Source organism: Bemisia tabaci, chromosome 7 (assembly GCF_918797505.1).
Source record: "Bemisia tabaci chromosome 7, PGI_BMITA_v3".
NCBI classification, from domain to species: domain Eukaryota; kingdom Metazoa; phylum Arthropoda; class Insecta; order Hemiptera; family Aleyrodidae; genus Bemisia; species Bemisia tabaci.
Genome location: NC_092799.1, coordinates 31034933 through 31058835, shown reverse-complemented (window position 1 = coordinate 31058835; position 23903 = coordinate 31034933). Strand labels below are relative to the sequence as shown.

At 39.0% G+C, this 23903-nt stretch overlaps 1 protein-coding gene across 3 annotated transcripts in view; it reads left to right on the top strand.

The window, feature by feature from the left end:
* Positions 1-23903, top strand: part of 5-HT2B (5-hydroxytryptamine receptor 2B) — a 362394-nt gene that overhangs the window by 43614 nt on the left and 294877 nt on the right. For 2 of the 3 annotated variants that reach the window (XM_072302248.1, XM_072302249.1), the window contains exon 2: positions 12022-12066. The exons of the other annotated variant lie outside the window; for it this stretch is intronic. The gene's annotated coding sequence lies outside the window, so the exon portion shown is untranslated. The remainder of the gene's footprint in view (positions 1-12021; positions 12067-23903) is intronic. 3 annotated transcript variants of the gene reach the window in all.

Below are 23903 nucleotides of genomic sequence, written 5' to 3'. Positions count from 1 at the left end.
AGAATGACCAGTAAATGTATTGAATCTAGCATTACTAGGAGATTCAAGACTTTCATCGTAACTTATTAAGGAGTTCTCCGCAATATCTTTTCTCCTCTTTGCACTTGCCTCCACAGAGTTCAAAACTTGGAGCTAGACAGATAATAATGGACCTCGACGTCACTTTGCGCCAGGATTGAAACTTTATCCTTAAAGTGTAACTACTGAAAGCCCGCTACGCGTGCTATTAAGGCTATAGCAAAAGAGGGCTCTGCTTCATGAGCTCTCGTATTCCCAAGGACACAAAAGATCAATCGGTGAGTGCGACAATTTTAACAAAGAGGATTTAAATTTGCTGAGTCGACAAAATGAAGGAGGACATGACGTTTGGCGATAATGAATTCGGTTCGCTTCCATCCAACCGTTTAACAAGAACAGATAGCGTGCGATGAAATGGTCGCATACTTGAAGATTGATTTGTGTGCTTCACAATTTTTTTTTTTTTTTTTAAATTTTATTTATGAAACAATACTACAAAAGTATTAATTGTTTTTACATGATCAGAATAAGAATATGATTAGGATATGAACTTGTGAGTCGCTAAACTCTATAGCTTATTCATAAATTACAAATAGATCCTATTTGCAATTGTTATTCTAGTTGTTGGCTCTCCTAATTTTAAAAAGAAGAACTTTAATGCTAATGCGATCTTGCGACCACTGCTTTTGTGATGTATGCAATTTAAAGGGTTATGATCTTAGACGTAAGGCCTCATATTCGTTTCTTTGATTTAAGTTGGACCTTTTCTACTTATTCGCCGCACACTTAAAACCTTGCCACGATTTATATGCATAGTCTTGTTCTCGAGTCTAGGAATAGTTTTTGGTCGACAAAAGTTCTCCATGAACGCAGAATTGCAAAAAAGTTTGCCAAAAATCAGCGCCCCTCGTGCGAATATGTTGGTGATGACCGCAGATCTAATGACGTCACTCGCTAATCAGCAAACGGACTTTAAAAAACGGAGAATTTCGAGAAAGGAGGAGGTATGGAGAAGAAAAAAGTCTAAACTGATTTCATTTTTCTGTAAAAGTTTCCGACGAACACAAATGCATATACATATTTTTAGAGGCCACTTACACACTTACAGGCAACAAACGCCTGACTATCATATTTCCGAAACCAGCTTTCCTCTCTTTTTCATCCAAAAATATATCGCCCAATATCATGCAACGTTCGGAGCTCTCAACGGTATTTATCGTGTCTGCGGCTACCGTGATAAAAAAACAACTTCATAAGTTCATAATTCATACCTATGAAAATCTCTTAGTAGGAAGTATTTAATGAGCATTGTGGCCAAGAGCGGTTATAAAGAGACAGTGGTCATCGGAGTTAATCCCAGCGCAAAAAGGGATTTTTTCCACCTCTCATTTAGAAGAAACGCTGCAAGTTTCCTCTTTTTGATCTTTTATCTCCCTCCTTTTGGCAAGCTTTTTGGGCCCTTTAATATCCGAGCACAACTGACCCTTTTTTCGTGCACCGAGACTGCATTTATAAACCTCCGTAATGACAGAGAGTAACGTGAAAAATAACCGCAGTGCCTACACATTTCGCGATGAACGGAGAGGCGTCGAGGAACGATTTCAGTTAAATAGGTCTTCAAAAATCAAATTAAGTTCCTGCAAGGTGGGCGATTGCAAATACATTATTCCGATACAATACAAAACATTTTTTCGTCGTCTAGAAAACATAAATGTTATCATTTATTAGAAATTGGCGTAAACATTGATATTTTGACCATGACTTCTTCATTCTTATACAGTTGCTGGGCACTTAAACACGAAAAATACTTCACTCTCATGCGATCCACGTAAAAAGCGGAAGGAAATGTCCCAAGTACTCACGGTAAAATACGATGTGTATAATTGAAAGATCCGAACAGCAACCTCATAAAGATTGAGATGAAATTGAGAAGACACCTAGAATTTGCAAGTAGGAACTCCAGTTGCTGGGCTTTGTTAGAAACAACGCACACACCATTATTTTCGTCACGCCCATGCGTGCTTTTACGGATCGGCCAAAAATTATAGTTCCTCATTGCAAGGTTAGTAGAAGGTAGGTATTCTCTTCCCAACTCTTTCGGCCAGAGCTCGGCTTTCAACTCCCGCCGCGAGAGCTGTGGCGCGAAATTCGAATTTCAACAACTTCGCAGTCTTGGCCAAAAAATAACATGAATGTCGGCTCTTCATAAAAATGAACAATTTCAGAGCGAGGAAATTCTCTAGGAAAATTTCATTTGCTTGAAGTAAGATGGATGTTCGTTCCTTTTCATGAACAACAGATGATCATATTCATTTACGGCAAAGTTGTTGGAATTCAAATATCACGCCACAGCTCTAGCGGCGGGAGCCGAAAGCCGAGAGGGAAGATTCACTTACCTTAAGACTGAGGTAGAGTTTTCCGTTTAGACGCTTTATATTCCTCAAAACTGCATTATTCCGCTTGTTGCTCTCTGCGGTAGCAAGGCAGGATTCTCGAGTTTGCACCACCTAAAAAACCCCAAATTTTCGATTGCCTCTTCTTTTTGTCGCCTGTTTGTTGTATTATATTTCCCTCGTTCACTACTCAATGAATATCCATTACGAGGGCTACAGAACAATACCGCGTGACTGACGAAATGACGAAAATGAGTTAGCGACTTTGCGGCATTCTTCAGAATTAAATCCGCAAGCTGATGTTTTAGGTTTTTTCAAATTCTGCATAGGAGCGCTACAAAGACGCTGAAATGTAAGAAAAAAGTGCAGATCCAACCACTAAATTACAAAAATGGCAAAGTTTCTTCTTTGTCCTGCAAATTGTCGCACAGTGGATCGTGGCAATCGGAGAGGTCGGACAAGATTATAAAACTGTAAACGTTTATGACTCGATTAAAAAAAACTTTGAAGGTTTAAAAGTGGTTTCATTGGTTTTTTCGTAAAATTTTCTATTAGTAGCGTCCCTTAAAATTTAAAATGAGACTAACTTAACATCAAATTTGCAGTTATAGTCCACAATTTCATGACCGACCTCTCTGATCGACTCGATAGTGTACGTCGGTTCACTGGAAAAAAACCACATTGGATCTAGAGTCCAGACTCTTAAAAACATCGACAAGAAAAAGTACTCTTGATTCAAGCAGCATCTAGCTGAAATCAAGAACCAAGCCTCTTAATTTAAGCGGATTTCGTTTAGATTCAAGCAAAAATCCGATTGAATCAAGAGTATTTTTTCTTGTCAATGTTTTCAAGAGTCTGGACTCTAGATCCAATGTGTTTTTCAGTTTTCCAGTGAATTGTGTTTTCATCGATTACTGTTTTTCAGAGACCAAGGACTTTGGAAGAACTTGTATGATTTTCGGAGGAACCATACGGTTTGACGGCGGTGTTTGCTCAATTGCTAAGGGATGATTAGCGAAGGACTGCTCTGCCGGTAAACAAGAGGAACTTTGAGACGTGGATGTGCAGGGTAATTTCAATTACCAAGGACGAGACTGTTTGATGTTCGACGATCCTTCGACGGGGCAGAGCAGGGCGCCGAGCGACACGACGTTCCAGCCTTTTGAACCCGACTCATGCTCGCCAAGACTCAAAGAGTACGAACATGAGAGCTGCCATGAAAAACAGCAATGTTGCCGTCAAAAGAACGGGCGCTTTCTCCGAGCAGACACTAGTCTGTGTTAACATCACTCAAGATCCCCCCTCCCCCGCCGAGTGAGCAAAAATATTTTGCTTTCGTAGCTTTTCTGACGCGAAATAAGTTTATGCACGTGTGCACATGATGCTTCATACGTCGCAGGCAATTAGTTAAATCCGGCATTTTGTCAAATGCCTAGGCAGACAGTCGAGCTTTGAAAGTTTACGAAATATTGTAAATTTATGCGGTGAAGAGCTCACAGGTTTTCGATACACTGTGAACAATAACTCATCGAATCCACATTTTCTTCTCGTTTTTTCCCCCTTAAATGCTTCTCGTGTATTTAAATGTCATGACTTTATAACTCTGTATTTTATGAAATCCTGCAATCAATATAGTAACGAGAAGGGTAGTCAGTTAAATCAGGCATTTTGTCAAATGCCTAGGCAGACAATCAAGCTTTGAAAGTTTACGAAATATTGTAAAATTATGCGGTGGAGAGCTCACAGGTTTTCGATACACTGTGAAAAATAACTCATCAAATCCACATTTTCTTTTCGTTTTTTCCTCCTTAAATGCTTCTCGTCTATTTAAATGTCATGCATGATATTATAACTCCGTATTTTATGACATCCTGCAATCAATAAAGTAACGAGAAGGGTAGTCATTCTCTCTCAAACCAGTCTTTGAAAATCCAAATGTGCTATTTAGATGTCAGAGCGACGGACTGATTGAGCATAATAATAAATTTCATCTAGTATTCATAGCTCATCGCTTATTTTTGAAATAATACGGGGGGGGGGGGGGAGATCAAGACGTTTTGAAAGATTTGGATTTAGTCACTTTCAATTGGAGGCACATTCATTGAAGCCACACAAAAAATGCCACCTCCAACCAAATAACGGACTTGCAGAGAGATTTGGGTGTTGTCAATTACTTGCGATCGTTCATTCCTAATTCGTCGAAAAAAAACACACACAAGTTGAAGAAATGGCTCAAGAAAGAGAATTTACGGGAGTGGTCTCAATCAGATTCAGAACGATGAATTTGTTCATTTGATGGAAACGATTAATAATGTCCCTGCACTAACCAATTTTGATGTAAGCAAGCCTGTATCATTGTCTGTTGACGCATCAAAAAATGCTCTGAGAGCCGTTGTTTATACTAAATAATACTATCCACTACAATAATTAATCTCGCAAAGTGCTGAGGTGAGACGGGGCTCTGACAGCTTGATACGTAAGAGATTGACCGATTCAAGTTCCTAAAATTCCTCACATGCAAAAGTACGCTTCCTCCAAATACGATGAGAGATCCTAGTTTGACGCAGTGAAATCGAGCAAATGGAAACACCCTGACACCTGAGTCTCGTTGTTTTTTTTTTTCCAGGAGTACAAAAAGATATCTGTCTCTTACGCCTCGAGGGAAATATGAAGTGAATGAAAAGAAAAATGCAGGATCTGCGGGTGGTATCATGGCGCATAAGGAGTAGGGCAGTAGGAGAAAAATGCAAGATTAACTTCACTTTTTTGAGTCCCAGAGAAAATATGTAGTAAAGAAAAAAAGCGCATTCATTCATTAAAAAATTTTAAGGGGGAAACATGAGAGACAACCTAGACAACCGTCTAAGGCATAAAAGGCGAGCTGTTTTTTGTCCTCGGAAGGACAGTAACATCCTTAGCTGTTTTTTGTCCTCGGAAGGACAGTAACATCCTTGGAGGAGATAATTTTTTTTTCACTCTATACATTGCTTTAAAATTCTAACTATAAATCGGATATTTAATTCTTAAACATTTCCCCAAATGTTTCTAAATTTTCATTTACCTACCCCTCACAATATTAAAACCTTTCAGTAGTCTAAAATATTAGTGGAACTTAAATTTATATTTGATTATTTCATGATAAAAACAATGTGGAGACCAATGCAATAAACGACTAGGTAAATTTGTTTAATTATAAGTTTACGAATGGTTACGAAAAATCCTTGGAGTTGAAGATGGACAAACAGGCCTCTGACCTCAATAGAAAGGAGGAACAATGTTGCAAAAATAAACAATTTACAGTTCTCATCCGCATTGCAAATCTCTATTCAAAATTAGCACCATGTATACATTTAAAAACCACCTCAATGAGGTACGGCATTTACAGCGCGCAAGTTGGCAACAAAAGGCGGCACAAAGATCCGTGTATGGAACTCGATCGGATTTCTTTTGACGGCTCGTCACACGACCGTGGACTGATGACCTTTTCTCCAAAGTAAATCAAGTTTTAAACAAAGTAAATCAGACGTTGAAATAATGAGGCCTTTGAATAAGTATGGATAGTTCTGCAGAAGGAGCATGAAGAAGTGGGGAGGTAAAGTCATGTAGCTAATGCAGAAACAAAGCCGACAGAGCAAGGAGCTGTCATAATTTAAAGTTCGAAAATTTGCATAAGAGAACGGGTTTGAAGGCTTTGTATGAAAGTGTGGCTCGGAATCGTTTTCAAATATTCTAGCTGTCCGATCTGACGGAACTTGAAAGGAGAGACTTATGCACTAGATCCCTCAATCTTATTTTAAGCGGTAAAAGACGTCTAGATTACCAAGACGGTTAAAGCAGTCGGAAAAGTTTTATATGAAAGTCTCGCAAGCTTAAGCAGCTTTTGCGGGATCAAAGTAATCTGCAATAAGCAGGGTTGCGCGGGTTTCAAGGAAATCCCATAATTTTCGTTTCCTCATTTGAGTCAAACTTACTTTTTCAGGAGAACCCTGTAAAAGAGATATGCTTTGCGTATACTGTTGTGGCTGTTGGAGTGTGTGTATGAGAATTCTGCATTTGATCAATGCCTAATAGTTAATCACTTATTTTTCAAACAAAAAAAGAGGAGAATAAGGCTGAAATCGTTGACGGTTTCCTCTCCGCAATCTAAAGTAACACTGAAAAGTGGTAGCCTTTTTTTTCAATTTGGAGACATGTCAATATCACTCACCGGTTGAACTAAGCTTTATGAAAAGCTAGGATAGGTATCAAAAATCTGGGCGTCGATTGTCGCGCAAAATAGTTTCCTCCAAAGAGAAAAATAACGACAATTATAATATTTATTTTTTCAATTTAAATATTCTTTTCTACTTTAAAGAAATTTAACGTCTCATCGATGACAACCTCAATTACTTAAAAAAACAGAAAGAAAGAAAAAAACAAATAATTATAAAATAAACGTGTTCGAGGTTAAAAAGGGTTTAGACCGCCCACGAAATAGACTAAATAATTTTATCCAACCAAAATAGTTCACTTGAAATCGGAGAAATTTGATTTCCGATTTACTCCCTGCACCAATGTAAGCTCATTTTTTAGAAAATTCCATGGGTATAACTTTTACAGGAATTACCGACTCGTATTTTGACCCCGATGTAATGCCGAAGCCTTTTGACTTGCCACGATATCATGATACCGTCTTGCGAGAGCATCCCTGGGAAAATGCACTTGCATTTAGATTACGTTAATGAGAGTCTATTAGAATAACGAACAACACAGCATTTCTGCGTTAAGTGACAACGTCTTACATAATTCACTCACCGAGGCATTTTTCAAGTGCTCGTTCAATTAGATGGAACTTTCAGTCACTCTACCCGGGCAGAGGCTCAATTTGCATCTGTTTTGCATCGGTTAATTCGAAAGCTTATCGGATGAGGATGCAAGGAGAGCTGATCACGTCAAAATCGGCTCCAAGTGCCCTTCAGGTAATGTAGTCGCTCCGGGCAAAAGTTCCAAGTGCTCTTGCTAGGAGGCCAGGCAGTTCCACGTTCGTTCCAAACTGCGACTTATATTTTCGACCGAGATCAAAGAAAATGTACGTAGTTTCTTTGGTCGTGCATCGTTGAAGAACTTAACAAGCACGAGTTGCCTGCATTAGGGTTTCAACGCTTACAAAACCTTCCGATTCTCTCATTTCTCCCCGAATAAAAAGGGCGCTCGAGGTAAAAAATATAACTAAGCCGCACGGAAAAAACAAGACTAGTGTTGAGCACTACTGGCCGTTTAGTGGGGAGTAGTTGAGGGCTGGCGTCTAAGCGCTGTACCGCTCAACACCGGAAGGCAGTACAGGTGGGCACTGAACATGAGTAGTGCTAATCAGATGCCGCGAGACGTAGTTGTGCTTAACAGGTGTAAATTCACCCAAGAGACGTCGGAGTCACCATAGCCTGGTGGTAACGGTTTTTGCTTCCTGCTGAGATGCGGCAAACGACAAGCAACGTACACCAAGGAGTGTCACCTCTCAACTATCTCAACGTCAACACCGCGCTTTTGAAACTGATTTCCTCTTATCACTGCTATCACTGCCATTGTATTTTTGTCTATATTTTTGTAATGTATATATTTTACATATTTTTCCTTTATGTACATGAGCTACTCATTTGAATTTTCGTGAAGCTTCTGTTTGTGTCAAAACAGAATGCTTCCAAGGATGCAAGAAGTATCAGTGAGAATCTTAGCCAGGAAGATCATAGTACCGTTGCCATGTTGTGAAGGCTGATAGATCCATTCTTCACCGTCATTGACATCGCTCTCCTTTCTATTCCGTTACACTACTATTACACACATTACATTTTGCCATGTCATCCACCCATCATGATTTGTCTCTGGTTATGATGGCTAGATTAGTTCCTCTTTTCTTACCATTTCATACATGTTCCGCAATACCTGATAAAGTTCGAATTGAGAGCAGCAAATACTGATGCTTTCCTCATAAGCAAACTGGGTTTTCATCCAGCAATATTGATGCTGAACTACTGACAGGATCTCAATATCATTAGACTTGATGTCGTGATGCAATTTTGACTCATTGTTCCTTGAAATTCCTAGAAACTTGTAAGCAACATCGCAGTATCATCATTTGAACGATTAGTTTGACAAAAATGCAATAAAGTGCATTACTTATAGTAGGAATATGTGAATACATAACACCAAGGTGTTAAGAAAGATATTTATTAGATTATAGCCGAAGCTTTTCGATCCTTGCAATCATTATCAATGCTAGGTGCATTGTGGAAAAAATGACTTGGGAGTAGTTTTGCATCAAACAAGAGCCTTAAATTTTTCTCTGTCAAAATATTTTTAACGTTGCAAAAAATCCTCAAACTTGGTCCTCATCATTGTAGAGGATTAAACCTTTGAATCTATTTCCTACGGTTCAAGTTTGGTGCATCTACATTACCTAAATACTTAGTCCATGTGTAATTGAGCCCGGCAGAAAAGGACCTAAAGTTTGAATCGTATATTCATGGAGGTATTTAGAAGGGGAACAGAAAATAGGTAAAGCCCAATTCACACTATCAAAATTTTCATCCAATATAATTGGACGAAAAGTAGGATGGAAAGTTGAATGCAAAAAAATGTCATTCAATTACTTTCTGTTCAACTTTCCATCCAATTGGAGGCGCCACGTTGAATGTGACATCACATTCAAGCTTCTGTTCCGTTTTTCATCAAATTGTCTTTTATCGCGTCAGTATCACACTATCCAACTTTCAATCCAACTTTTCGTCCAATTAGGCATGTTGGATAAAAAGTCTGATAGTGCATGTGAATTGGGCTTATAGTGATAACTTTGGTCATGGTTTTTGATAATTGAAAATTGTGTGCTTTCACCTTGAGCCCCATTTTCCTTGATTGTTACTTATACATCACATTTCTATCTACATTCCCATCACGAAACATGTTGGCATGCTAGAATCCAAGCATGAGTATTTCAGTAGCTACTTTTAAAATCAGCAGTGGATTCTGCAATTTTTGTAACCCATCACTTTCTCAAGTCGACCAAGTGATAAGTAAGTAACATCTGCTTGAAAGCATTGGCAGGAGCAGGTACTACCTACTTAATAGAGATTTCAGAGTTAAAATCAAATTGACGAGGTCAGAGACTTTTTTCGAAATACTTACCAGCAGCCCGCAGGTATTTGATGTAGCTAAGCTGGTTAATCGGAGTTCACTCATCCCATCAAACAAGTGGGCCATTTTTATTTAAAGAAAAAGTTTCCGGCCTTAGCCATTTGATAGCTTGATTTGATCAAGGATGCCTAGATGTCTTTGACAGGGAGACTGTCGATCATATTGCAAAAAAAACCGAGATGCCCTGCTTTTATTTTTTTTCTTCAATAAGCATACTGAGAGCAATTAGTCAAATCTCATTTGATTTGTAATTTTCCCCCAATTGCAAAAACGGTAGGAAGCTGATCAGCAGCATCATGAAAAAATTTAAAGCCTAATGTGTCACTTTCTTACAGGAGATCAAAGAAATAAAATGATAAATAACATAAGCTTTTTTCAATGATGCCCATACACAGAGGAAAAATGTGTCATTGGCGTTATTCACGAGAATATCTGGTTAGTTCCAAAATTTTCACAATCACTTGGACGAGTCGGAGTTCATTGAATGAAGCTCATTTTCCTCTAAGAGTAAATTGTGAACAGTAAAACAATTATTGGCTGTAAAGAAATTAATGAGCGAGATGAAGTTTCACTTACAGTTTACAAGATTAATCGCTTTAAAGAGGGGAAAGGAAATTCAACATTTTTGTATACAATTATGATATATTAAAGTTAAAAACTTGTGAACACACTTGCACCATCAATATGACCTCTCATTCTTAATTGAGGGTGGCTGAATCCTTTACTGAGTTGTAGGGAATCAATATCAAGAATTGCTGGTTGAATCTTTGGCTCTACATGTTAGTGCTGGGCACTAACGAGGGTTAGGTCAAATGGAGCCAGCAAGTCAGAGGAGTGCTGGGCACTAAACAGCTCGAGGCTGGGTCACTAAGGAAGAAGTAGTGTCAAGCCCTAAAGTGACTTTGGAGCGAGCGTAAAATATGAAACGCCTCCGCCTGGGATCGAACTCGGGTTGCGCCGGTGGAAGACCAGCGCGTTACCACCAGGCTATCGTGACTCCGACGTCTCATGGGTGAATTTACACCTGTTAAGCGCAACTACGTCTCGCGGCATCTGATTAGCACTATATAATGATGTCTCTCATCAAAACATATAGATCCAGAATATTAGGGCCCAAGAAGGCGAACCTCCAGTAAGAAACAAGAATGAGCAAAAATTTATACATTGCGGATTGTTAAGTTGAAGTGTGACAGGTATTTTGTCAATGCAATTAAAAGATGTTTCTTTCTGAAGAATCCGATGATTCAACTCCTCAATTTTTATCCACTCATCAAACAGCATGATATACAAGTACTATGCAGTTTGAGCGTAAAGAACAAAAAATTGATTGATACTAATTGGCTGTAAAAGAAACACGATGCGATGAATAGGGATAAGTACAACTTAAGTTTTGAACTTTTGCAACAGAACTATGAAAGTGACACGAAAATTAGAGAACCTGGATTGAGTGAATAGCTTTGAATATGAATTTCTAGTACCGAACTAATCTGGCTAAGAAAAAATGAATTATTTCATGAAATTTTAGGATTATTACGTCGTCCTAGAATTGCCCATGATTGCACTATTGTTATCAGCATACCAGCCCTTATCTCTGTTATCAAAACTGTGTTTATAACCTCACAAACAGCTTCTCAACGGTTTGTGGTTTGTGCAGAAAATTGAAGGTTTTTCGGTGAAACTCGTTTGCCGTATCTCGGCAGGGAGGGTCGTCTGCATAACGCGCTGGTCTTCCACCGGCGCAACCCGAGTTCGATCCCAGGCGGAGGCGTTTCATATTTTACGCTCGCTCCAAAGTCACTTTAGGGCTTGACACTACTTCTTCCTTAGTGACCCAGCCTCGAGCTGTTTAGTGCCCAGCACTCCTCTGACTTGCTGGCTCCATTTGATCTAACCCTCGTTAGTGTCCAGCACTAACATGTAGGTCCCAACCCTAAGCTCGTTTTTTCCGTGCGTTGCACATACATTACAGATACTAATCAAGAACAATGGAAACTTTAAAGGAGTCTGAAATTTGATAAATTCCGTATGTAAGTGCTGGAAACTACCGAATGGATTGATCCCGAGACAACACATAATTCACAAATTGTAAGAGAGATAAAAATGATCACGGAAAAAACAACGTTAGTGCTGAGCATTACTGGCCGTTAGTGGTGGGCCGTTGAGGGCTGGCGTCTAAGCGCTGCTGTACTGCTCAGCATTGAAAGGCAGTAGAGCTGGGTACTAAACACCGCAGTAGTGCCGATCAGATGCCGCGAGTCGCAGTTGCGCTTATTTAGAGGAGTCTACACGTTGAAATCATACTTCACTACCGATTCATAATGCCATTTTTAAAAGCACGATTAAACGCTAAAAACACAAAACATAAAGTACTTTGATTCGTAATTCTTTAACTGCAAAATAAATTCCAAATTGTTAATAATAGTATGCCTGATTGTGTTCACAGGTTTTATCTTTTGAAGTATTCAACAACCACAACAAAAACCAAAAGGTAAGCTCATAATAACACTCAAGATTTTCTTCAGGATTTAATTGGCACGGATTCAAATACATATATGAAACATTGATACACTGCAAGTCGGTAAATGCAGATGCGACAGCAATTTTTCAAATGAATGACATAAATCTTCAGATTTTGAGATATTTACATTTAGAAAATCGTTTTAACTGAATCATGAGAGACCTTTGTCAATTATTTCCCGCAAAAAAATCCACTCGAAGTCGACTGAAAACTGCGGACTTTTGTAAAAGATCAGGACATTTCTTCAATTTTGTAAACGTAACTGGAATTCTATTGAGATAAATATTCAATTAGGATCCTTCTGATTTAAACAGATATGTTTCAGAAAGTAGTCCATTTAAGACCTTTTTGTGTCAGACTTGTAATGATATATAGTAAGTAACATGATTCAAAAAATTGGGCGGAATGAAAAACAAATCAAACTAACTGCAAAAAGAGACCCGTTTCTAGTGCGCTGGTTACACGCTCAAATTTCCACCAATTTCCGATCAAATGGTGACTGGTGCGCACCATCTACCATCAAATTTCTGCGGCCTGCAAAAATTTGATGGTGGATGATGGAGCTGTGGGGCTCATCCATCATCTGATTTCCACATAACCGTGCTCATTTCATGCTTATTTCAATCAACACGCTGTTTTAATTGATTTTACTCATCAATCTAGATAACTATCGACCGCCATCTTGGTCATAATTTTGATCGGAAGTTGACGGGAATTTGATCGTGTAACCAGGCCATAAGGCACTTTCTCGTTTCGTTGAGGAAAAAACTCGTTGCAATGGAAACGAGTTGTTACGGCAATCGAAATCTTATCTGACAACCTTAAACCAGCTTTTTGCCGTGATGACTTACGTCGGTTGACGTGAACTCACCTTGCCTCGATAAAAATGTAACCTCCTTTGATTATAAGCCTCCTAAGCGCGACGAGCAGCTGATAAGGAAACAGTTTTCTTCGTTGTAATGAATCCCACTCCATGGAGAGCGTGCGCTGATGAGCATGGTCCGCAGAAGAAGGTCGTTGAAAAGGGGTCGGAAGCGGAGAGAAAACCTGCCTTTAAAAATCACAAAAAACCTGTAAGGGACTGTGTATAGTGAATATAAATGAGGGGGATAAAGTTGGGGAGCACGCTTCGTTTGAAACTTCTGTCTTCCAAAAAACAAACGGAGATGAATAATCCAGGGGAAAGAACAATTCGGAATTAATTCGGTGCATTACCCTCGGAACATTCCGACATTCGGGTTCGTGGAGAGAACTCGGGTGAATCGATACTGGTAACATGCCGGTGTGCATCAGATTGTATGAAAATAATAGAGTTGCATGAAATGGAGCGGGCGCGGGCTAATTGAAACGAATTTCCCTCGGTGTCAGACAACTCAACGATGTGGTTATCAAATTTGCGCGTCGGTTGGAAACTTCCTCAAGTTCGCTTACTAATATTTCCCCAAAAATTGACCCACTTCAAAATTTCTGAATAAATAGAGAAGAATGGCCTGTTGCACGAAAGAGCACTAAAAAAAAGTTCCTTTCACAAGGCTTCTGTAGTTTCTTTGCTACAGCCATAGAAGTTTTTGGTATGAGGACAGAATACTTTGTGCTCATGACCGATGTTCTGCTCTCACGACAGAAAAACTCTGTACGTATAACAAAGGAAGTGCAACGCTCCACCCACCACCCCCAACTTTTTTAGAAGTTTACATTAACGATCAACTCGTCAAAATGGAGTTAGACACCGGTAGCGCTTGTTCAGTCATCAATGTCCACACCTTTAAAAAACTGTTTCCGAACACACTCCTACATCCTACAAATAGGCCATTTTTCAGTTTTACCAAAGAACCTTTTAAGTGCCTGGGATACGCTAAAGTCAAAGTGCAATTTAGAGGAAAAACCAAGTTTTTGAATCAAAGCTCTGTACATACAACAAAGGAAGTGCAGGAGTCCTGTGAACAGAAGGTTCTGTCATCAGCATTGACAGTTTCTATTCGTGATACACAACAAACCAAGTCTTCTTTTGACGAATACAATGTCATAACAACTTCTCTCAACGTATCAGAGATTTAAAGCCTTCTCATTAAATCACAACTTGCGTATACGACAATGATACAGACGAAACTATATGGACTTTACGGAGACTCTATCCCAAGGACGGATTGATAGTTATATTAAATGGTGGCACTCAATTATACGTGGTCTGTCCGGAAAGTATAAGGACTTTTTGATTATCTCGGAATGTAATGCAGATAATGAGCTGAAATTTGGGTTGGACTTTGCTCATGTCCTCTCCAATGCAGCCACACAATCGGGCTTTCACACCTTTAATCAGTCGATTGCAATGAACTGATCAAAGTGTGTGTCAAGTGCTAGCGTCGCGTTTTTTTTTTTTTTATTTCGTGAAATGACCGAGCGCGAAGATCAGAGAATTTGTATTCAATTTTGCTTTAATCTAGAAAAAAACTGCTAAGGAGACCATGGAAATGATTCGGAAAGCTTTCGGCACTGATTCTATGAGCAAGAGCAATATTTACGAGTGGTATAATAGCTTTAAATCGGGTTGTGAAACAAACGCTAGTGAGCCGCGATCCGGGGGACCTTCGTCGACGAATTCTCCCGATAACGTGGAAAAAGTTCGGGAAGCTATTGCCCAAGATAGTCTACGTTAGTTAACGTGCGGGAACTGGAAGAGCAGCTAAATATCCCGAAGACCATCGTTGTGGAAATTTAAGCTGAAAAACTCGGGCCCCGGTGACTGGATGCTCCAACATGACGACGCTCCGACTCATTCCTCATGCCTTGTGCAACAGTTTTTGACAAAGCACGGTATTCCTCTGGTTCCAAATCCTCCATACAGTCCAGACTTAGCTCCTTGTGACTTCTGGCTGTTCCCAAAGCTGAAATCTCCAATGAAAGGGACTCGATTTGACTCCATCAATGACATCAAAGAGAATACGACGAGAGCGCTGAAGGACATTCCAAAGGAGTGCTTTTTGGACTGTTTTGAAAAGCTCAAAAATCGCTGGAACAAGCGCATTGTGTCTTGCGGAGAGTACTTCGAAGGAAATTAAAGCCACAATGTCATAGGTAAGCTTAAGTTCTCGAAATCTAAAAAGTCCTGATACTTTCCGGGCAGACCACGTAGATGATGCATGGATTTGTTGCAAGCAAAAGATACAGTGATACAGTGAGGTGGTATGGACAATCTACATCGACGGTAAAATTACTAGACCACGTCTGTCGGTCTGCAATGTTGCAGACTTCCTGTCATATTTTAATTTTTAGATACAAAACTTCTCGGTGTTTATTCTTGAAAACTTCTGTTACTTTTTTCTCTGTTTGAAAGAAACTTGGTGAAAACTTCAAGCAATGCTTTTAATTTATTTGTCTTAACAAAATTAAAATGGGAGAGGAAATTTTCTAACGCCGGAAACAAGGTCCGTGGTCTAGTAGTTTCACCATCGATCTGAGACTTTTTTTAGTAGCCGACACTCAAGTTTGCGGAAAGAGAGACTTATGAGAACTTTACCTATACAAAAAAAAGCGTCTCTTAAACTGCTACAAACTTTCCTTGTGTATGATTCTGATTAATTTAAAATTTTGGTTCTTGCAAGAAATATCAAAATTTCCTTTAAAAATATAGAAATGAATAAAGAATAAATAAAAAAGAGGGAGGAAGACGGGAGAAATCAACAGATTGGACTCATACGCGACAACAGGATTCTGACACCGTTTGCTTATTTAGGTTAGGTTGTCTTTCATCCCTTTCTGCGCATGCAAAATTGATGGCCGTCAATTCGGAAAAACTACATGATTTGCCTAATTTTACTCACTTGACTGTTTCTCTTGCACGTGCAACGAGCTCGCAATGGAGCAGATTCCTCTGATAAGTTTATTATATTATCGCAATAAATAGGCAATCTTGAAGATTTCTCATTCACTTTTTGGTTTGCGAACACTCTGATAATTGAGCTAAATAGGATATTTTCCCTATCAAGAGAAAGAGGCGAAAATTAAAAACAGTTTTGAGCTTCAGAATATTTCCTCGATCATCAACAGCCATCCAAATAATTTGTTAGAATGCCAGGAAATTTTAAAGATTTCTCTTTCACTTTTTGGTTTGCAAATACTCTGATAATTGAGCTAAATAGGATATTTTCCCTAACAAGGGAAAGAGGCGAAAATTAAAAACAGTTTAAGCTTCAGAATATTTCGTCAGTCGCCATCCAAATAATTTGTACGGATGCCCCTTCGTTAATCAGACGGTGGCGGAATGAACATCAGGCCTTTTATTTGAATAAATATTGACTTATCAGAGAGGAGCCTCACGCAATTTGGCAATCAATTGACCCACAGTGACGGGGTTGATGGAAACAATCAAAACGCTTTGATTGAAACCGCGAGGAAATCGAGGATGGAAATAAAAACATACTCGCAGTCCCAATCCGGCTCCTCATTAATTTATAAATCTTAACAAACCGTTCTCGGTGATACCCCTTTCCAGACCCGGTTGCCGCATCATCACAACTAGATCCGGAGAAAATCCGGAAAAAATCTAAATCCGGAATGTTGCGCACATTTAGCAATATCGCAGAAATTTAAATGATAAGCATGTTTTAAATTTGAAAAACATGGTTTTTTGTTTTTGTTTGTTTTATTTTATTTGAATCAGATTCTTTTGACTTATTAGACTTTGTAAGCCAACAAAAATATTGGTTTTTTCTAGTGAAAGAATTACTATTTTTTTTCTTTTTTAAATTTAAAGAACACTATCTCTGTTAAATTCGGCAGTCGCGATCGATTTATTTAAAACAAAGTTAAGTTCTTACTTAATTTTAAAAATTTATATAAAAAACTCACGCTTCCACTAGGCGTTTTTTTTATTATTTGTTTGCCCAAGTTTGAGTTTGAGTTTCTCAATATAAAATTTCAAATTATCTTTGTCATATATTCGATGGCAGCAATGCTAACTAATTTTCCTAGGAATTAGTTCGGTTCTTAAAAATAAAAAAACATTAGATATTAATTTTTGCAGTTAGTTTTCTCTTAAGTTGTATATAAAAACGTGTCAATTAAAACTTGGTTTTAAAAGCCAGAATTTATTTTTTTTATCGGCGGTAAATTTTCTTCTTTGTCAAAACACGTTCTTCAAACATTTTTTCTGGGTGTAAAGTGAAAATTCAAAACCCGGTGAGTGCCACTACGTATTGCGGTTTTGCAACAGCTTCTTTGACTTGACGGGAATCCAGTGACATAACAATAACAAATCGTGTCATGAAAATAAAACCATGGTTCGGAGAAATGTCTGTATCAAGTGTCCACGACGGAAATTTATTTAGGATATTCGACACCATCAATAGTATTGAAAAGTTTTAGTGAAACAGGGCGGCGCTAACCAGGTTTTGAAAACTTTTTCTTCAATTGTGACCATATGTGTGTACGACCATCCATCTTAAAACTCCTTCAAAAAGCATGATACCTTACCGCATTTCATAAGAGTGAAAATAGTTGCTGCCTTGGGATGTCCACGTCAAACTCGCAGCCGCAGCCGTTTGCAGCTCAGGCGATTCGTTATTGAACCTGTTGGAGAGTAATCTACCTCCAAGGCAGAGTGGTCGCTCCTTAGGGAGCAATTTATCCTCTACAGAAGGCTAGCTCATAAAAAGTTTTGCGGTGATGAGCAGAAAATGCAGTTAATTTTTAAAGCACTGTGACTTTTCACCATCCGTTCGTATGAAAATGGAATGGACAGCTCGCAACTTTCGTTTCAATTCTCAGTAGGGACTCCTGTTGAAAACTCAATTAAAATTTTCCGGTGCAATTTCAGGAAAAAAAAAAAAATTATATTCATAAAAGCAAGCGTCCGTAGACTGAGATCCTTTCACCCATGCACGGTCACGTGGACTTAATCTGAGGCCCCTGCTAAACACGATACATGGACGAAAACATTGTTTTCTGACGTGCATGAGACACAATCGCAATTAACAGAGAATGCGGGATCTGGTTGCCTCTAAAAGATTTTCAAGGGTCTGGTGTACAGCATTTGAAATGTGTAACCTTGGGAGTCCCTCCAGTCACAAAAATATTCAGGCCGAATTTTTCCGTGTGTATCGCACGCTTAAAGCAGTCTTCGTAGGAGACGAGAGCTGCATGCACACTGTTGCCATGTTACTGAAAAGTCGTAAGAGCATTCGGACGTTACCAAATTTCATCTGATGAATAGGTACTGCCTGTAGAGAAAATTCAAATATAACCTTCAAGTTGAACACTCGAATTACGTTGAGAGTCAATGCTTCTTGAATGATCATTTCGGTGTAACACTTCTCTCCTTTTATAGGGGGATTTCCAGGCTCGGATGAATTTTTGCCATCTGAAATGAGAATTTTAGTTGTATATTGAATATACATCGCAGACGGCAAAATCACCAAATATGTCTCAAAATTTCTGTATAATTAAAAAGAGGAGCTATCAAAATATGTATCGGAAAATTCGTATTTTATCACAAGAAATTTTCGCACTTCTGTAAAATCATCAAATATGTCTCAAAATTTCTGTATAATTAAAAAGAGGAGCTATCAAAAAATGTACCGGGAAATTCGTATTTTATCAGGAGAAATTTTCGCACTTTTGTGATTGAAATCTCCAGCATTTGGATAAAATCCTCCACAGTTCTGTAAACTACCAGCGGTCTACTGTCAATATGCGTTTGTTGTATTCACCGTGTAAACTTGAGATGGATGGAACCATATTTTGACCATATTCCATTTGTATCTCCTCCATTCCATTGTAAATCTACTGAATTTTAAGTACGTGGCACGTGCGTATAGAAAGAAAATATAGGACCAAATTTTTTCTCTCCCCCCCCCCCCCCTCGGGGGGCATCTGTTGCAGTAGAAAAATGGCGTTTCAATATTAGCATTTAATGCTTATACACGATATTCAAGCATTCAAACAGGATTCAGTAACACGAACAACTGATGGTTTACCCGATTTTTCCCGCAGATTAAAAGATACTTACGAATAATTTCGTTTTTATTTTAAACATGACATCGACGGGAAACCTTCCACTCAGCTCGCCCCCACACCCACACAATTCTGTTGTTGATCTCTTGCGGCGAAATAAATGATGATATTCATACGAGCGCTAACACTGAGTGACGAGGAGTGAAATTACTCGTCGCTGTCCCGAGATCAATGCAAAGCCGTGGAATCGTTCCTAACCCCAATCCAACCGCATAGCTTGCAACGTTAATTAAAAATCGAGTTTCACAGCTTCGCATACCACGGTGCCAATGCCCAAGAGAAAGGAATTAAATAAAAATAGAGTAACTAACTCATCAACCTGCATTCGGAAAAGAGTAATAGTTTTCGGTCGGATATGTTTTCTAAAGCCCGGACATGGACCTTTTTTAACTCCCCTGCGGACGACGCACCCCCTGTCGGTTTGTACACACCGACATACCATCATCATGTGCCGACGCCATTATTGAAGCCCTCAACGTCTCGACCTTGTAGAGTTATATACCCGCCCGCCAACGACCAACCAACCACCACCGACCGACCGACCGCCAACGACCAACCAACCACCACCGACCGACCGACCACCACCGACCGACCGACCACCTCTGGAAGCGAAGCTGGAGCCGAAAAATGTGCTCTCATTCGAAGATTGAAGAAGTGGAAACACAGAACCTTCGTCATATACGAGACTGGTGATACAATAATTCACAACAAAAGCCATTTGAAATCGTTAAAAAGGAAGGCCGCCTACCAGCACCTACCACGAAATTTATGTTTCCAAAAGTCCTGCGAAGGCTGCCGTAAGAATCACGGAAGTAAAGGTTGCTGCTCAAAATCTGATTCACTCTGAAGCTTATCACCGTTGTAGAATTTCAAAGCTACTGGCTTATGGACTTTGCAAAGCTGTCTGAAATTCGTTCTGGGTCATCAGCAACATTTGCGCGTACACACTAATCAGTATATTTCGACACTCATCGCCAATCAATCCGTTCGAAAAACCTGAAGTCACATGAATTCTACCGTCATCACTACACCCATTCCTTACTTTTTTACATTTTTAAAATTCCCCTGTCACCCTTTTCAACATTTTTAAACACATGGAGTGTTAACTCTCAATGTTTAAAGAATAAAGATGCTAGAAGTAAAAATTTACTTGCCACAAAAAAAAAAAAAAAAAATAAAAAAAATAAAAATAGAGTGTTGGTTTTTTGCGCAACGCTCGGCCAAACCATATGGATTCTTTTTAATAACCAACCAATAGAGCGGAAAATAATAAAGCTCTCATACGTTACGGTTAGAGCAGCGGTCAGCGGGTTTCAGGATCAAAACATCCCCGGAATTCCATGCCCGAGACCTGTACCTACGAACTGTGAGTGAGTAACGTGTAAATGGGCTCATCTACGTGTCTTTTAATCAATGTTTCTGGAAAAAGTAGGAGTAAACCTTTAAATATATTTTTGAAAAGTTTCTCACATTCGCGAATGATGTGTGTTTACATGCTTTCGGAGATTCCTAGGGGTGCAAACACGGCTATTCGGTCGATCGCATCGTGCGATTCGAGATCTTTCACTTCTGAGTTTAAACCACACAAAGCGCGGAAGATGTGTGTTTACGAGCTTTCGGAGATTCCTAGGGTTGCAAACACGGTTATTCGGTCGATCACATCATGCGATTCGAGATCTTTCACTTCTGAGATTACCGGGTGAGAGCGCTCCAGTTAAAACCGGGTGAGAGCGCTCCAGTTAAAGTAAATATACCTAATCCTAGTGTATCAAATGCATCTAGTGTTAAGAAAATTTTACCCACTCCTCCCATTAAAGTTATAGGTGTAGACAATTATGTTAATCTTGTAGAAATAATTACAAAAAAATCAGTTAAAAAGGAAGATGTCAGAACTAAAATTATTAATAATGAAGTCTGGCAACTAAATCCGAAAGACGACGCTACGGCGAAAATAATTTTAGAATCCCTCAGAGAAACACATGAGACTAATAATAAAGTGCAGTACTACACTCACTGCAATAAAAATCTGCGTGATATTAAAGTTATTGTAAGAGGGCTTCACCCTTCAATCGAAGAGCAAGATATTCTTGACGACTTAAAAAATAAAGGTTTTAAACCTAAAAAAGCGACTTGCCTTATGAAACGGGTCCCACTATCGGACGCGGAACTTAAAGCTTTGAAAAAATCAGTATCACCTGTGGATTCAGCTCCACAGACCCCTGATCCTAAGTCAGTGCCTGAGCAAAATTCAGTCTCGGCTATGGAAACAAACTCCACCGTCAATGAGACAACCTCAGGCGAAACCTACCCCTCAGAAACAATTGTAGATAAAGATAATGTGCCTCTTTTTATTGCTGACTCTGCTTATGTAAGTAAAACTAAACTGATAAAAATACCAGTCCATCAGGTCGACTTCGACTATACTGATGATATAGAAAAAATCTATAAGATTGTTGGAATCTGTTCTATGGTTGTAAAAGTAGAACCCATTAAAGTTAGTACTACTAAGATAATACAGTGTCGAAAATGTCAGAATTTCGGACATTCCCAAGCATATTGTGGTAAGCAAGCACGTTGTGTAAAGTGCGCAGCTAAACATTTATCCACAGAATGCCCTTGGGCGAAGCGCATTATCAACCCTAAGTGTGCAAATTGTGGGGTAACAGGTCACCCAGCTAGCTATAGAGGCTGCCCCTTCGCGAAAGCGATGCAAAAAGACAGAGAAAAATCTATTAAAATGAGAAAGGGAAAGATCGATGGGTCTAATTTTCCTAACTTCCCAGATAAACCAAATAAAAAGAAAAAAGGGGGAAAAAATCCTCCTAGTGCTATTAAACAAGGAGTTAGCTTCGCCGACGCAGTATCCGGCCCGAAACCCTCTAATCAACAGGAAGAGCTCATAAGTCAACTCTTAATGACCATTGAATCATTAAGGAAGCAACTAGAGGAGATGAGTAAGAGACAGGAAAAATACGAACAGGCTCTTATGAGCCGAGTGTTGAGTTCTCGATAAAATGAACAACAAAAATGAAAGCATTCTTAATCTTATCGCATGGAATGCGAATGGATTAAAACCTGCTAAACTCTTAGAATTTAGTGAAAAAATGGCAAAATTACGCGTAGATATAGCATTGTTCTCTGAAACCCATTTTGCTAGGGAATCGAGAGGATACTTGAAAGGATATAGATTTTATAATTCACGACATCCTTCTAATAACGCTAGGGGGGGAGCCTCTATTGCTATCAGGGAAAACATTAAACACTCTGTTCTCGAAATTGTAGAAGAAGAACGTTTCCAAGCGGTGATTATTCAAATTGAGTCATCGCTAGGGCCATTTAATGTCAGCGCGTTATACGCTCCACCACGTCATCGATGCTCAGTTGACGACTATTCTGGTCTACTTGATAAATTGGGTCCTCGCTTTCTTATCGGGGGGGACTTCAACTGTAAAAACGTCAGATGGGGTTCGAGATTAACTAACCCGAAAGGTGATAATCTTGAAACTGCAGTCAATCTTATCGGAGGTGATTTTATCTCTCCGGGTAAACCCACCTTCTATCCAGGTAATCCATTGAAAGAGCCAGACGTAATTGATTTTTTCATCTTCAATAATCTCAATCTCAATAACAAAACTTCTTGCAATGTGTTAGAGGGAAAAAAAGATCATGTGCCGGTTTTCTTATCTATATTTGCTACTCCAGTATTAGTTAAACGCCCACCCTGTCTAATTTCTACTCAAACAGACTGGAAAAAATTTCGAGAATTATTAACTTCCCGTATTAATAACTCAACTTCAATAAACGACTGCTCCACACTTGATAAGGAGGCAGAGTCATTAATTTCGAGCATCCAAGAGGCTGCAAAAGCAAGCACGCCGGTTGCTAGAACTTTTAATAATTTTCATCATAAATGCACTCTTCCAAAGGAAATACTCAGCCTTATTGACCGTAAAAACAAAGCGGGAAGGAGGAGAAGGATTACTCACCATGAATCTGATAAAAATCTCTACAATAGACTAAACAAGGCAGTGGAGAAACGTATTAATGAATTTCGTAATGAAAAATTTGAAAAATTTGTAGCTAATCTCAGCCCAAGCGAAGCTAATGATTACACCCTTTGGAAAGCGACAAAATCCCTAAAACGTCCTTTCCTAGCTAGCTTCCCAATTAGAAAACCGGACGGTGAATGGGCAAATAATAGCCAGGAAAAAGCCCATACTATTGCCGATCACCTTGAAAAAGTATTTCAACCTAACCCCTGCGAATCTCCAGAGAAGGAATGCGAACTAGAGGAAGAAGTTGGTAATATTAATTTTCTCCCTGCAGAAAAAATCAACAAAATTACATATGACGAAATTTTCAAGGAAATTAAATATAAAACAAAAATCAAGAAAAGTCCAGGTTTTGATCTTATCTCAGCAATTATCCTCAAGCAACTTCCTCCTGCGGCAATCAAAAAATTAGAAGCACTCTTTAATGCAGCATTGTCATTGAAATACATCCCTAGTCAATGGAAATTGGCTGAGGTGATTGTTATTTTAAAATCCGGAAAACCTCCTTCAGCCCCTAGTTCGTACCGCCCTATCTCCTTACTTCCCCTGATATGCAAACTTTTCGAGAAGTTATATATTAAACGTTTACTGACAATTGTAAATAAGAAAAAGTTACTTCCTAATGAGCAGTTTGGTTTCAGGGCTAAACATAGCACAATAGAACAATTACACCGGATCTCTTCTTATATTGAAAAGGCGCTAGAGGAGAAACAGTTTTGTAATGTAGTTTTCTTGGATGTCGCC